The sequence below is a fragment of the Lagenorhynchus albirostris genome, chromosome 7, assembly GCF_949774975.1.
Source record: "Lagenorhynchus albirostris chromosome 7, mLagAlb1.1, whole genome shotgun sequence".
Classification (NCBI taxonomy): domain Eukaryota; kingdom Metazoa; phylum Chordata; class Mammalia; order Artiodactyla; family Delphinidae; genus Lagenorhynchus; species Lagenorhynchus albirostris.
Genome location: NC_083101.1, coordinates 42,085,555 through 42,100,629, shown reverse-complemented (window position 1 = coordinate 42,100,629; position 15,075 = coordinate 42,085,555). Strand labels below are relative to the sequence as shown.

General features: G+C 40.6%; 1 long non-coding RNA gene across 2 annotated transcripts in view; it reads right to left on the bottom strand.

Moving 5' to 3' along the window:
- LOC132523577 (uncharacterized) overlaps positions 1–15,075 on the bottom strand; it is a 75,911-nt gene that overhangs the window by 43,004 nt on the left and 17,832 nt on the right. Inside the window, exon 3 of one of the 2 annotated variants that reach the window (XR_009541579.1) lies at positions 9,111–9,359. The exons of the other annotated variant lie outside the window; for it this stretch is intronic. This is a non-coding gene — a long non-coding RNA (uncharacterized LOC132523577). Of the gene's footprint in view, positions 1–9,110; positions 9,360–15,075 lie in introns of those variants that run through there. 2 annotated transcript variants of the gene reach the window in all.

Below are 15,075 nucleotides of genomic sequence, written 5' to 3'. Positions count from 1 at the left end.
GACTGGTGGCAAAACCCAACAGAACTGAACGATTCTCAACCTCATATGAGAAAAAGGGAACTATTATAAGAAGAGCCCTGAAATATGCCCAAGCTCAAAAACATAGTTAAAAAAAGAGTTGCTCACGAAAAATTAATTAATTAATTAACTCAACAAACAGAACTAATCCTCATAGAAGCAGAGTCTATACAGGGAACAGAAGAAGAATATAGTCAGTAACTTGAGAGAGATTCAAAAGGATATTTTATCAAGGGAAAAAATTCGCTGTGAATAACAAGACTTAGGAATTTTGGAATTAAAAATGTAATTCCTGAAATACAAATTTAACTCAGTGGAGGGCTGAATAGTAGAATGCGCCACACTGAAGACAGAGTCAGTGAGCTGGAATATCAGTCACCTTATTCTTGCAGAACATGCAAAAGAAGACACAGAGGTCTTTTACTGGGTCTCTAAGGTCTCAGCTTCAGGAGAAGAATTGGATGAAGATAAAACTGAAGAACAGAATAATTTTCCTGTGTCGGAAAAAGGCTTGAGCATTCAGATTAGAAGGCTCTGTCAACCAGATGATGAGCAAGAAAAATAATTTTTAAAATACCTACCAAAGTCCTAGTAAAACTTCAAGTATAAAATGAATATACTAAATTACCCAGAGAGAATAAAAAAGTATAACAGAGAAAGAATCAGATTGACTTCCAACTTTTCATTTGAAATATAGGACACAAGAGGTTGAAGGAATAATGTCTTTAAGTTTCTGTGGGAAATTTTGACCTAGAGTTCTCCATTATTCTAAACCAGTATTTAAGGGTAATGGCAGAAGAAATGTTTTTCATAAAACTTATATCCATAAGCCTTTTATAAAGATTTAAGAAGAATGTGTTCCAGGAAGAGTAAAATATAACCCAAGAACGGGAATATATGGAATAAAAGAAGCAATAGTGAGTAAAAATACATCATTATATCTAAAAAATTGCTGATACTAAGGTGTATAAGTGAATGTTAAGCTTTGCTTTCAATGAAAATAGAAGCATAATTTAAATAAATTTTAGATTAAAATTTAGACCTAAATTTTAGATTATTTCAGAAAAACATGAAAGATCTCAGAAGCAGTGCTGGAAGATTTGGAGTGCTGTGGGTAGGGTCATATTGGGAAAATCAGAGAGATTATAAAGCCTGAAGAGTTTTGATGTTGATGGAAGAATATAAATTAAAATTTTTATTAGAGATGGATTGTTTAGTACATTTCTAAGAAAAATTCTGAAATCTGAAACACGTCTAACCAAAAATGTTTCAGATAAAGGATTGTGGACCTAGTAGTAATTTAAAAGAAGGTGTGGCAAAGAGCTTTTTCTTTCATAGGATGTAAGTTCTGTGTTCTAGATAATATTAAATTTGCTTATGAGATAGAATTCTTAAACTCAGTAATAAAAAGCTACTCAAAAGGAAAGCAAAGCTCTATTGACCATTAGATCAGTATTTCTCAAAGAGCAGTCTGGGGACCACCTGTATCAGATGCGCTGAAACGCCTCTTATAGATTCCAGGGCCATACTGCAAACTTTCGAAATAAGTTTCTGTGGGTGAGGTCTGGAATCTGAGGTTCATCTTCCTCTGAACTCTCAGAGTTCTTTGCTTATATCTCTCTATGTCATTTACCTCCCTCTGCTTTGTGCTTTGTTTATATACTTATCTCCTCTCCATTATAAGAGTTGAAGGTCATGAAGGCAGAGACTGTCCCTGAAGACCCTGCAGGACACAGCATACTGCCTTTCACAGAGATATGCACTGTCATATGCAGTTGTGTTTATGTTTCTTCACAACATTATTATCTGTCAAAGTGCAAGAGGAGTTAATCTACTCAAACAGAATCCTGTGTAAATAGTTACTTTAATAAATTTTTTAGAATGAAACTCTTTTGTGCTTTTTATTAAAAAAAGAAGATAGATTATGGGAAACACCCCCTCACCATCATCCTTCTCTATTAAACTTCGTGCTGTTTACATTTAAGCATCTATAAACTTAATGCATCATTACAATGAAAATAAATAGTATATAATATCTATAAAGGAGGGTGAAAAAAATATATATAGGAGACCTATAATTTTTAAAAAAAGGACTTCCCTGGTGGTCCAGCAGTTAAGGCTCTGTGCTCCCAGGGCGGGGGGCCCGGGTTCGATCCCTGGTCAGGAGGGAAAGCATTCTCTACAAGAAATGCCACACTTTAGCCATGCTATTATCCTCTATTTTCTTCTAGCAGGTAATGTCAACAGCAGAGAGGGTATCTTTGTAGCTTCCTCTCAGGTTCTAGACCCAAGAAAAGATGAAGGGAATAGTGAGGTAAAGAACATATTTAACTACATGGCATTATATACTAATTTGCCCCAGCATCCTTCCTTTTGTCTCTAGGTATTTCATCAAAGATATTAAATATGATAAGGACTGACCTCATGTCATACCAGGACAAATGGGAGGAAGTTACATAGGACTCACAAAAACATAGGATGAAAATACAATTTTCTTCATTATATAGGGAAGTATTAACAAGCACATAAAAAACACATTTCATTATTTGTTTTGAACGTTAACTTTCACTAGTACCAATGTACGTTTCCTTTGCTGTTATGTCTGATACAATAAGCTTCTGAGATGCCATTCTGGCTTGTGTCTTTCTGAGAAAAGAGCTCAGAAGCAGTGCTGCAGCACATTCCCCAATAAAAATAGCCTTGAAAATGTTTGTGACTAGGCCTCCTTGAATAGATAATTTCCATTTCTATTCTTGACATTTATTCCTAAGATATCAATGGGGGGGGTAGTATATAAACCACTTCTAAGCTTATCCTATTATTGATTTTGGAACTTAGAATATGAGATGTTTCTAAAAGCCACATCTCCACCTGTGATCTGGAGACACAGAGAATAAGCATATTGTACCTGAATTACAATTCCCAATGCTGTGAAAAGGAGAGGCCACATCAACAGGATAGAGCACGGAAAGGAAAACAGTCTCCTAGGAGTGATTCTGAGACTCATTAATGTACCTTATCATTGATTCTGCAATAGAACCAGCAGGAGTCATCCTAGCCTCCCATTGGGAAGCAAATAATTATTTGCTGGGAAAGGTAATTCAGAGGGGTTCTTATAGAAAGCAAATAAGCATATGTAAGTCAGACTATCAGATAAAAAAAAAATCCTTGGAACAAAAGAAACAATGTGTAGAATAAAAGAACGTAGGCTATAACAACATAAAATTTCCCTGTTTTGGGCTTCCCTGGTGGCACAGTGGTTGAGAATCCACCTGCCAATGCAGGGCACATGGGTTTGAGCCCTGGTCCGGGAAGATCCCACATGCCACGGAGCAACTAGGCCTGTGTGCCACAACTACTGAGCCTGCGCTCTAGAGCCCACGAGCCACAACTACTGAGCCCGCGTGCCGCAACTACTGAAGCCAGTGCGCCTAGAGCCCATGCTCCGCAACAAGAGAAGCCACCACAATGAGAAGCCCGCACACCACAATGAAGAGTAGCCGCCACTCACTGCATCTAGAGGAAGCCTGTGCACAGCAACAAAGACCCAACGCAGCTGAAAATAAATAAATTAAATAAATTAATTTTTTAAAAAATCTTTATTAAAAAAAAAAATTTCCGTTTCCCCCTGCTAGTTTTCTCCTCCCAGTTCCTAAAACACCTCTAAACTAAAAAACGGAAGTGACAACATCATGAATCAAATGGATATAAAATTAAGCCCTGTTCATGTTTGCAAGTACATAAAACACAAAGGATAACAAAGAATATCAATAATATTGAAATACAGTTGTCAAAGCACTAAAATAATGTTTATGGTAATATACTGCTGCTTTATTAATAAAAACAATATCTAACAGCTGCTCTAATAACTACCATAATTTTATAGTAAATTATATTACAAGGTATCTGCAACAACTGTAATGTGATGTGCACGTGAGAATCTCCACCCTAAGTCCCCTGACACATTTCTTCCACCGTCAGTATGATGGCTAACATGTCTGTTTCTGATGCGTGACCCCTTGAGAGGAAGTACTGAGAAGGCCCCAGACCATTTCAGTCCCTCCCTCCAGGGTCTCTGAATCTAAGGATGGAGGCAAGTTGTTGTGAATCTGGAGTTCTGTTGGTACAACCAACCATGATATTCCTTGAGACAGCTCATAAGATAAGCCTCAAGACTCTTTCAACCCATTTCTTAATGTTCAGTACCAGCCTAAAGTTGCCACCGAATTTTAAAACTCATGCAACTTGGACTAGTGAATGCTAGAGGGTTGGGTGGCTGGACTTCCGTGGTGACTTCACTTATGAGAAATATCACTACATGCAAAGCAAACTGGAGTCTTCAATGCCAGCCTTGGGAAAGTTTGGGATTGGGGAAGCAGTGAGGATTCCCTTGTGAGGACACCCCCGTCCATGACATATTTGCTTGTTGCAAATAGGATGTCGAGTCACTGGGCATGCCTGTATCACTTCCAGAGACTTGGGTTTGCCTTGGTGCTCAAATCTTAACTCTATTATTAGGTCTTCCTCTTGGAGTGTTGCCATCAATGACTCCTTTTCTTCCTCAGCTCTGATTAGCTCTCACTAATCACAGAATTCAGGCAACTCCAGGTTTGTGGTGAAATTTAATCATTTCCGGCTATAATTTTCTCCCATTCTGACCTAATCTTATTTCTTCAAGCAGGGCTCCCCTATTCTTCATCAGGAATGGCCAATTGTACACATACCTCCAGCATGAACGAGTCATTAGAAGATTTTTCCTTTTGTGTTGATGTACAGGTATGATTCCAATTGATTCCCAACAGGTTCTACAACCCATTCTGCAAGGCCCATATAGAAAGAGCACAGAGAACAAGTCAATGGCAAGTGCATGGAGCAGTGGCTCTCAAACTAAGCTGCATGTTACTATCACCTGTGGAGCCTTTGAAAAATGCTGAGTCCTTCAAAAACTGTATAGAGGTTCCTCAAAAAACTAAAAATAGAACTACCATATGATCCAGCAATTCCACTCCTGGGTATGTATATAAAGAAGATGAAAACACTAATTTGAAAAGAGACATGTACCCCAATGTTCACAGCAGCATTATTTACAATTGTCAAGATATGGAAGCAACCTAAGTATCCATCAACAGACGGATGGATAAAGAAGATGAGTGTATATATATAATGGAATATTGTTTAGTCATTAAAAAAAAGGATGAACTTCTAATATTTGCAGCAACACAGATGGACCTACAGGGTATTATGCTTAGTGAAATAAGTCCGACAGAGAAAGACAAATACTGTATGTTATCATTTATATGTGGAATCTAAAAATTAAAATAAATGAATGAGTATAACAAAACAGAAACAGACTCACAGACACAGAGAACAAACTAGTGGTTACCAGTGGAAAGAGGGAGAGGGAAGGGACAAGGTAGGTGTAGGGGATTAAGAGATACAAACTACTATGTATAAAATAAATAAGCAACAAGGACATATTGTACAGCACAGGGAAATACAGCCATTTTTTGTAATAACTTTAAATAGAGAATAATGTGTAATAATATTGAATCACTATGCTGTATACCTGAAAGTAATATAATATTGTAAATTCACTATACTTCAATTAAAAAAAAAGAAAGTAAGAAAAATGTTGAGTCCAGAACACACCCCTACCAAGTAAATCTGAATATGTGGAGTAGGACCCAGGCATCATGACTTCATTATCCCAGCTATGAAATAAATAAATACATAAATAAAATGATTATCCCTCTCCCTCTTTGGGTGGTACGATTACCCATCCCTCTTTTTCATTTTTAAGTTTCTTTGCAGTTTTAGCTTTCTGTGATACCTATGTATGGCTTTTATGATATGTAAATGATTAATCCACTTTTGAGTTAATAAATAAACATTTAAATAGGAATAGAGAGTTGCAAGGCTTCATATTTTATAGAAAGACAAAAAAAAATCCCCTTGCTGTGAAAAGTGAGGGGAAATATGATGAGCAGAGGGAGTGGGAGAATCTGAAATAACTTGTTTTCCTCACTTTTGTGGAAGACTTGAGCTTTTCAGTCAAACACATGACAACACTACGGTTCTTAACCTGGGGTTTATGGAGTTTATGAACTTTGGTCAATCCTACAACCTCCTGAAATTGTGTGAAAGTACTGAGTTTCTATCATTGTTTTTCTGGTAAAAGACTCGATGAGTTAAGCAGATTCTCAAGGAGACTTACAGCCCTACTGCTTCAGACCCTTGGTGTTTGAAGATGTGATCTTAGAATCACCTGCATGGGAGACACCATGGGTTTTTGTTAAAATGCGGGTTCCAAGTTCTACTCCAGGCCCACTGATTTAGAAACTTTCAGATAAACAACAGATACTTTTTTATTGTAAGTAAGTCTCAATTATTCCATGGGTTATACTTATACTTAAAAAAAATCAACTGCTGTTATCTACAACCACATAGATGAATCTGAAAAGTATTATGTTAAATGAAAGAAGCCAGACACAAAAGGCTATATATTGATATTATATAATTCTACTTATATGACATTGTAGAAGAGGTAAGCGTTTAATGACAAATCTGACCAGTGCTTGTCAGGGGTAGAGGGTGAGTGAGGGACTGACTGAAAAGGGGCATGGAGTAATTCTGGGCTGGTGAAAACATTCTATATCTTGAGTGTGGTAGTAGTTACATGTGTAAACATTTATAGATCTGTTTACCTACAAGGGTGAATTTTATTGTGTGTAAATTATATCTCAATAAACCTAACTTAAAAAAATTAATTGTTCATCTGAAATTCAAATTTAACTGTTCGTCCCATATTTGTATTTACTGTATTTACTGAATCTGGCAACCCTGTCTGATAATGAAGTGAAATAAACTCCCTTTTTAAAAAGAACCTTCAGTAGTTCGTAGGCACACCACATACAGATGTTCTGTGACCTCAATGCTAGAGCTCTTTTGTGAACTTAATACTATACCACCAATCGCTGGACAAACAAGATTATATCACTGGTTTACTAGGGCCTGGGATAACTCTTGTCCCTGCCTAGAGTGGATTTTTATAGTTACTGGAAGCAACCAGGCACTTTATACCACAGACTGCCCAGTTTTGCAATGTACAGTGGCTAGCAGGAAGAAACTTTTGTTTTGATCATTCCAGCCTGGCAGTTTCAGACAGTGCTGATGCCTCTTTGTGGGCTGAAACCAGGAAGTCTGGTTGAAAAGTTGCTAATGAAGAGACAGTAAGGCAGTATTTTCCTTTCTGTTTCAGAAAGGGACCTGTAGGCTCTAATAACCATCATTTTGGTGAGGGAACATTGCCACCTAGCAACAGAATCAAGGCTCCAGACAAAGAATTGACTCCAGCTACACATTTTCAAGTGCACTGAGTTGCAAGTTTGGGTTTTGGTTGCTTTCCACTTAGCATTTAGGGTCTGTATGCTTTCCACAGAATGCAGGGAGAAAAAGGCATTTACCAGTAGAGCCTAGCTTTGTAAAAAGTAAGTGGAAAGGATCTTTAAAAAAAAAGATAGTAATATAAATAAGAATGGATTCCCTTTAGTAAGCACTGGTATGTATGAGAATAAAACAAGCAAAACTTTCTTTTGTTGAAAGAAACTTCTTTCTGCCGAAAGCTATATGGATGAAATTCACATTTTATTTTATAACTCATAAAATGTCCAAGTTTCTGATGTATGCAAAAGGCTGAATAAAAATTACCAGCAATTAATACATAGACTCTCATGTATAAAAAGAGCATGACTTGGAAGCATTAAGCTTGGCTCCCACTTGAGATTCCGGGATCAACTAAGGGCTTCCCCCAAATCTAGCTAATCCTGGAGTCTTCAAACTCACCCCCACAAAATTCACAACGTCTCATGCCCTGTGTGTTTCTAGTATAGGGAACAAATCTTGCCGTCAGGGAAGAGGAGCTAGTTAGAATTTCCCAAGCATTTGATATGGACTTTCCTTTTTCTTGCAACTTAGTCAGTCTTGGCTTAGTACCACCAATGTTAATAAACATGTCCTTGTGAGCTGTAGCAACAAAGATTATGTTGCTGTAATAAATATTTACTGTCCCTTATTTGTTGCTGAAGAATCGTGATTCCAACTGTAGTATAGTCTTACAGTTGGTTACTAAGTATGGATATGTTTTACAAATTTGTATAACCTCCATCAACGAGATTATTTTATACAGAAAAAAATTTTTTAATTGTCAATGAAAACAGTCACCTATTTCTTTTTTTTAAGATTTATTTTATTACTTATTTATTTATTTTTTATTTTTGGCTGCATCGGGTCTTAGTTGTGGCACACGGGGGATCTTCATTGAAGCATGCGGGCTCTTCATTGTGGTGTGTGGGGTTCTCTCTAGTGGCATGTGGGTTTTCTCTTTATAGTTGTGGCCCATCGGTTCCAGAGCGCATGGGCTCTGTAGTTTGCAGCACGTGGGCTCTAGTTGAGGTGTACGAGCTCAGTAGTTGTGGCATGCGGGCTTAGTTGCTCCGCGGCATGTGGTATCTTAGTTCCCTGACCAGGGATTGAACCCGTGTCCCCTGCATTGTAAGGCGGATTCTTTACCACTGGACCACCAGGGAAGTCCCCGGTCACCTATTTCTTATGGAACACTTAAAATGGGACAGATATTGAACTGCAAACTTACATAAAGGAGATGAGTATCATTATGCCGGTTTTAACTAAAGCTTGGAGAGTTGAAGTAATTTGGCTCAGATCCCACAGCTAGTGTCAGAGCTATACTTCAATGCCACCGGTTAGAAGCGCAGAGGGTGGGAGTTCCTCACTAGCAAAGGCAGTAATGAAACACTTTAAATTCTTGGCTACATCTCTATTTAAGCCAGGCTGAAGCAGGTAATGCCTACCTATCTAGTCAAGCTGCTTCCACTGTGTCCTAAGAGAAGGATGGTTGAATCCCAAAGAAACCCACAGCCAGATCCCAAGGCCGCATTTTCATTACAGAGGGTTGTCCTACCACAGAAGACTCCTGATGTCTCAGGTAGGGCAGTGGATACTGGGTAGTGTTCCAGTAATCAAATGCTGTGTAACAAACTATCCTAAAACCCGGTGGATTAAAAGAGCATCCACATTTATTTTGCTCATGAATCTTCAATTTGTACAGGGATCAATGAAAATAGTTCGTCTCAGCACCAGCTAGTACAGCTCAAAGGCTGAGACTGGAGTCACCTGAAGGCCTCTTCATTTACATGACTGGTTATTAATACTAGCCATGGGCTGGAACCTTAGCTGGGGCTGTCAGCCAGAAAATCAGCCTGTGGTCTCTTCATGTGTCCTGGGCTTCCTCACAAAATGGTGGCTGGGTTCCAAAGGTGAGCATCCTTAAAGAAAAAGATTCAGACAGAAGTTGGATTGCCTCTTATGATTTAACCTTAGAAATCACTTAACCTCACTGTTGTGGGTTGAACTGTGTCCTCTCAAAAGATATGTTCAAGTTCTAACCCCCAGGACCTGTGAATGTGATCTTATTTGGAAATTGGGTCTTTGCAGATATAACAAAGTTAAAATGAGCTCATACTAGATTAGGTTAGGCCCTAATCCAATGACTTTTGTCCTTAGAAGAAGAGGGAAATTTGGACACAGGAAACGTAAGGAAGAATGCCAAATGACAACAGAAGCAGAGATTGAAACGATGCATTTACAAACTAAGGAATGCCAAGGATTTCTGGCAACCACCAGAAGCTAAGAAAGAGGCATGGGACAGATTTTCCCTCAGAGCTCTCCAAAAAACTCAACCTTGCTGACATCTTTATTTCAGACTTCCCACCTTAAGAAACTGTAAGAGAATAAATTTCTGTTGTTTAAGACACCCAGACACTTTGTTATGGCAGCCTTAAGAAAGTAATACACTCATATCTGCTGCATTCTATTCACTGAGACAGACATAAAGTCTCACCCAAATTTAAGGGAAAGGTAAATAGACTCCAAATTTTAATAGAGAATAGCAAAGCTCTGGAAGAGATTGTGGGACTTGAAATACTGCTATGTTCATTTTGGGGAAATACAATCTGCCACAAGAAGAAAATCCCAATCCATAGAACTTGAATATCTTTGGACAGCTGCTTTGCTGAACTCTCTATCCTGGGATATCTAAGGTTTTCAGTATTCTTAACTGGACGTTGCAAAGACACTGAAGTTAGAATTCACTTCTTACCAGATTACGTGCTGGTGTTAGTTTCATAAGTGAAGGTTTATCCTGGGAACACATGTATGTATGTATGTATGTATGTAATTTTCCCCAAAGGCAGCAAGAGCTGCAAACATTTTCCATTTTTTTTTATTCCTACAAAGAGAGTCTTGAATGGACTTCAGTATATGATTCGACATAAAACTAGTGACAATCTAGAACATTCATCCACTTGTCCCTGCTAATTTAAAGAACTTTGTGGCCCAAGAAGCTGGGCTCTGAGGATGTTCTGTGTTCTTTACTTCAAGGTGCATCCAATTTATGCATTTTGGCTGCCCTGACATGAAATGTGGGGTGTGAGACTTGGTGGTGTATAAGTCCAGGGAGTCCCATTCCCCTTGTGTTTAATGTCAGTGACACCTGCTAAGGAAGAACTCTTTGTGCTCTCTGTACAACTCTGGGCAAATGGATGATGGCCCCTGGGTTGAACCACCTGTGAGCCCTGGAAGTGGAAACAAAGCACTTGAAAATATTCCCTAGTACCAGTGCCCTCATCTTCCTGCCATTATTCAGCCACTGAGCTTTACTACTTTTATGTGTTGCCATATGGACAGAAGTTGGGGAAGAGGAGGAAAATGTGCTAAAACAAAGCAAAACTGGGGCATCTCTCCTAGACAAATCCCCCCTCTCCATTTGGGACTGTCTCATACTAGCCCTCTTAGTACAGAAATCCTGTCTGACTGTTCCATCACCTGGGTGTGTATAGAGATACCCAAAGATACAGGATCCAGAAATGACTTGCCATGTAAATAAAGGTCAGTCTCTGAGCTCTTTCAAGCCACAAACTCTCCTTTGGTGAGAAGTCCTTGATCCCTAAGTATGTGAAAGAGATCACTGGTATGGGAGGCTCATCCCCCAAGTCTCTAGTCCTGCCTTTTCTACCTAGTGGGTCACTGAGAATCTCTGCACTTTGGAGAGTTGGAAAACTCACACATGGTGATAGACCTGCAGGACTGTTCAACAGATAATCAAAATCAGAAATTCATCTTCTCAGACTCAAGGCTTTGCTTGCTCTCTAAGCTTGCCCTACTCAACAGGAACCAAAGTTGCTTTGCTAGGACCACAATCCAGAAGCTAGGGCAGGGGAGTGGCCTGGGGGAGCTGGGGGAGTCACACTGCCCCTAACTTCTCCACCCCCTGGGAGTAAAGGACAGCATTGGAATGAAAGGTGATGCTAGTGGCTTCTTTTATCACACATTCACAGGCAACCCCCATGCCTCCCTAACCTTGTCCTTTGTGGCCTCACCCTCTTTGAAGTCTTTGAGAGGTGTTGCTCCACTCAGCCCTTCCAGGCTACGTCCAGATAACACAGATGGGGATGAGGGCGAGGAAGCACTGGGTGCCTCTGGACTCTCTGACTTTAGGCTGAGTGGGGATCCAAGGTGAGACCAGGACCCCTGAACCCTCAGCACGAAGGGGAGGGCCCACATCAGCTAAGAGGGTACTGCAGGACACCTATTTCAGCTCCTCCAGGCTCATGAAGACCACAAGGTGGCAACCTAACTGTGATGAGCAAACAGTTTGCATCAAGAACAGTATCTAACAAGTTGTCATCCTACATGGCTGGAAAAAGGCACCAGTATCAGCTTCCCAAGACAGGGAAATGCCTTGCCTGACAACATGCATACATGCCAATACTGCGTTGTGCTCACATACAAAGTCATTCACACCCCTGCCAGGATGGCACCCAAGGGCTGCACAATGACCCGGTCAGCTCTGAATCAGGCACAATGCCTTGAGGCCTGAATCAGGCTTTGGGGCTGGGGGTTGAGGGCAGGAGAAGGCAGGATGAGACCCAGGAATAAGCAGGAAGGGAACATTCCCATTCCGTCCACCTGCTTCTTCCTTCTTCCATCTTTTCATCCTTTCTGACTCAAACACCCATCAAGCTTTCCCTCACTCTCTGTCTCATTTTCCCCCAGGTTCTGTGTGGCTGTACCATGAACACTCCCATCACTACTAGATAGGTGCTCCCTTTGTCCTACATGACGTCACCAACGCAGGTACCATGGAGGGCCTCCAGTCTGAGAAAACACCCAGCCAGCAGAAAACCTCAAGGTTGAGTTCAGATGGGTCCCCAGACAGGTCAACTCTCCAGGCACAACAGTTCCTCCTCTAGGTTTTGCCCTGGCCCTCCCAGCATAGCTGGAGCACATCCCTGCCACAGCACATACCTTCATCTAAGACCCACCAGATCTGTGTCCCCTGGACACTGGCTATGCTTGCTGGAAGACAAAAACAGTGGTAGTTTTCAACAAAATGTTCTTGTCCCTGAGCTGCTTCAGTGCAGCTATTGCATGGTTATACAGGGTGGGCAGTCAAGTGAGCTGGACCAGACCAGAAAGCAAAATTCATGTCTATGGCTTTGAATCCAGCTCTCATCTGGAGCTGGAGAGTGACCAAGTGCCACTTGGCAATATGTAAAGATTTCTTGCCCAACCCTGGAATGTCCTCCTTCCCCTCCCAGCTCTGCCAAGACTTTCTTCTGCCCTCTTCACTCTCTGGCATCCTCCCGCTGGAGGAAGCAAGAGGAGAGAAAGGACACTAAACCCTCACCTCACCTGGGCTACAGTGCCCAGCAGGAGAGAGCTGAGGTTCCTGCACACATTTCACCCACTTGTGTCACTCACTCAGCTGCTCAAGCCTCACTGGGAGTGAGACGGAGGGGAAGCAGGTCACCGATGAGCACCTCTTTGTGGGGGCAGTGCATGAACAAGGCTCAGAGTTGCCTCCCCGATATCTCTGTATCAACTGGCTTCCCCTCATCGCCCTGGAGCTGGGGCTGGGGCTGGGGAGGGGCTGTGATGTTTACAGCGTCATTAAGGTCTTACACTGCTGCAATCAAGCACCATATCATTTCCTCACTTTGATTTCCTCAATTCTCCTCCTAAGTTTAACAAATCAGCCATGCTTAGGACACTCACACCTTTCCCCTCCACATGAAGAAGACTTAAAAGAGTTGAAAGCGCTTTTCTTTGCTGTTTTCTCCCACAAAATCAGCTTCTTTACAGTTTCCATCTTCCAAAGAACTTATGCTTCAAGACTTGCCTTCTCTATTCTCCCTTCACCGTAAGATGACTCTTAGCAAAGTCCCTTACACATGATAGCATCTCTGGTGTTGGCATTTAGAGACTGACTCTGGCCCTAACAAACCCAAAAGGTCCCAGGACTTAATTCCTCAAATGTCCTGCGGAGATTAAACGTAGATAAGCTCAAAAAATAAAATTTCCATATGAGAAGAAAGGGCTATGCAAATGGTCCATCAGCTGTATTCCTTAAATATGTCAATATCCTGAAAGACAAAGAAAGGCTGGGGATATTAAATCTTGAGAGACCACAGAGACATGATATTTATATACCTGTGTGACATTTACTGGATCCAGGACTTGAGAAAAGACAATGCTATAAAGGATATTACTGAGTAAATTGACAGACGTGAAATACAGGCAGTAGACTGAGTAAAATCTATTAATGTTAGATTTCCTGAAGTTGATACATTTAATGTGGGTATGTAAAGAAGTCTCTTGGAAATACGCTCTGAAGGACTCAGGGAAAGGGACAATGATATATGCTCATTGTAGAATATTCAGGAAGGAGATTAATACAGAGCGAGACAGACTAAATGAGATAACATGTTAAAAATACATGAATTCTTGTAACTTTTTTGTAAGTCTGCAATTATTTCCAAATAAAATGTTTTTAAGTATTTCCCACAAAGCACCAGGAGATGGGCCTTGGAGACACCAAATAAGAAATAAGGGAGAGGGTTCCCTGGTGGCGCAGTGGTTGAGAGTCCGCCTGCCAATGCAGGGGACACGGGTTTGTGCCCAGGTCCAGGAAGATCCCACATGCTGCGGAGTGGCTGGGTCCGTAAGCCATGGCTGCTGGGCCTGCGTGTCTGGAGCCTGTGCTCCGCAACGGGACAGGCCACAATAGTGAGAGGCCCGCGTACGGCAAAAAAGAAATAAGGGAGAGTGAGGGAAGCATGGGGCTGAAAACAAGGGATTGGTTATAGATCTGGGTAATTAGATCCCCATCCTTGGTTTCCACCCATCACTGAAGAGCCAAAGAGCTTCCTCCTTCTATGGCATCCCCACCTTGCTCCCTGCCTGAAGGGTTGGTAATTAATCTCTGGAGAAGTGGAACTCAGTAGGCTTTGAGCTCAGGGATCCAAGCAAAGCAGAGGGTGGGGTGAGGTACAGGGATTGCCTGAAAGTGCCTAGTGTTCTGAGAAACATGAATGACCAAGGAAACTACCATACCCTTTCTCACTCTTTTACTTCTCTGTATTAGCCGATTGGTTACACTGAAAATGATGAAACAGAAGGGAAGGGAAAGACAGGTCAACCCACTGTTCCTTTAGCTTTCACTCTTTCTTTACACAACACTAAGCTGAAGGTAGAAATCATGGTAGAAATCACATGTGTTGAGAAATGAAGGTGAAACAGTTGAGTTAGTTTTGTGCGGCATTTCCACAGTATGTGTAAAAAAAAAATACATATGCATGTACAATCTACCAAGTATAAGTTGTGTAATTTTGGTAATTTTGCATACAAGCAAAAAGCTCTTATAGTTGCACTTAAAACTCACATTGTACAATATAAAGATAAATGGTAAAATTCATACTATTAGTGCAAATTTAAAATTTTTCTTTACTTAGAACAATAGTCTATAGCAAATAAAAAACAACCTGACAAGCTGAGGGAGAGAGACTTTCGAAAAGAAGAGGTTTTCTATTTTAACCTGCTAACACCACTTTTTTCCTGCTTTTCAAACAAGGGACCCCACATGTTCATTTTTTCCTAGGCCCCATAAGTTATGGGGCTGTGCCTGGACATTTCTTCTGATCA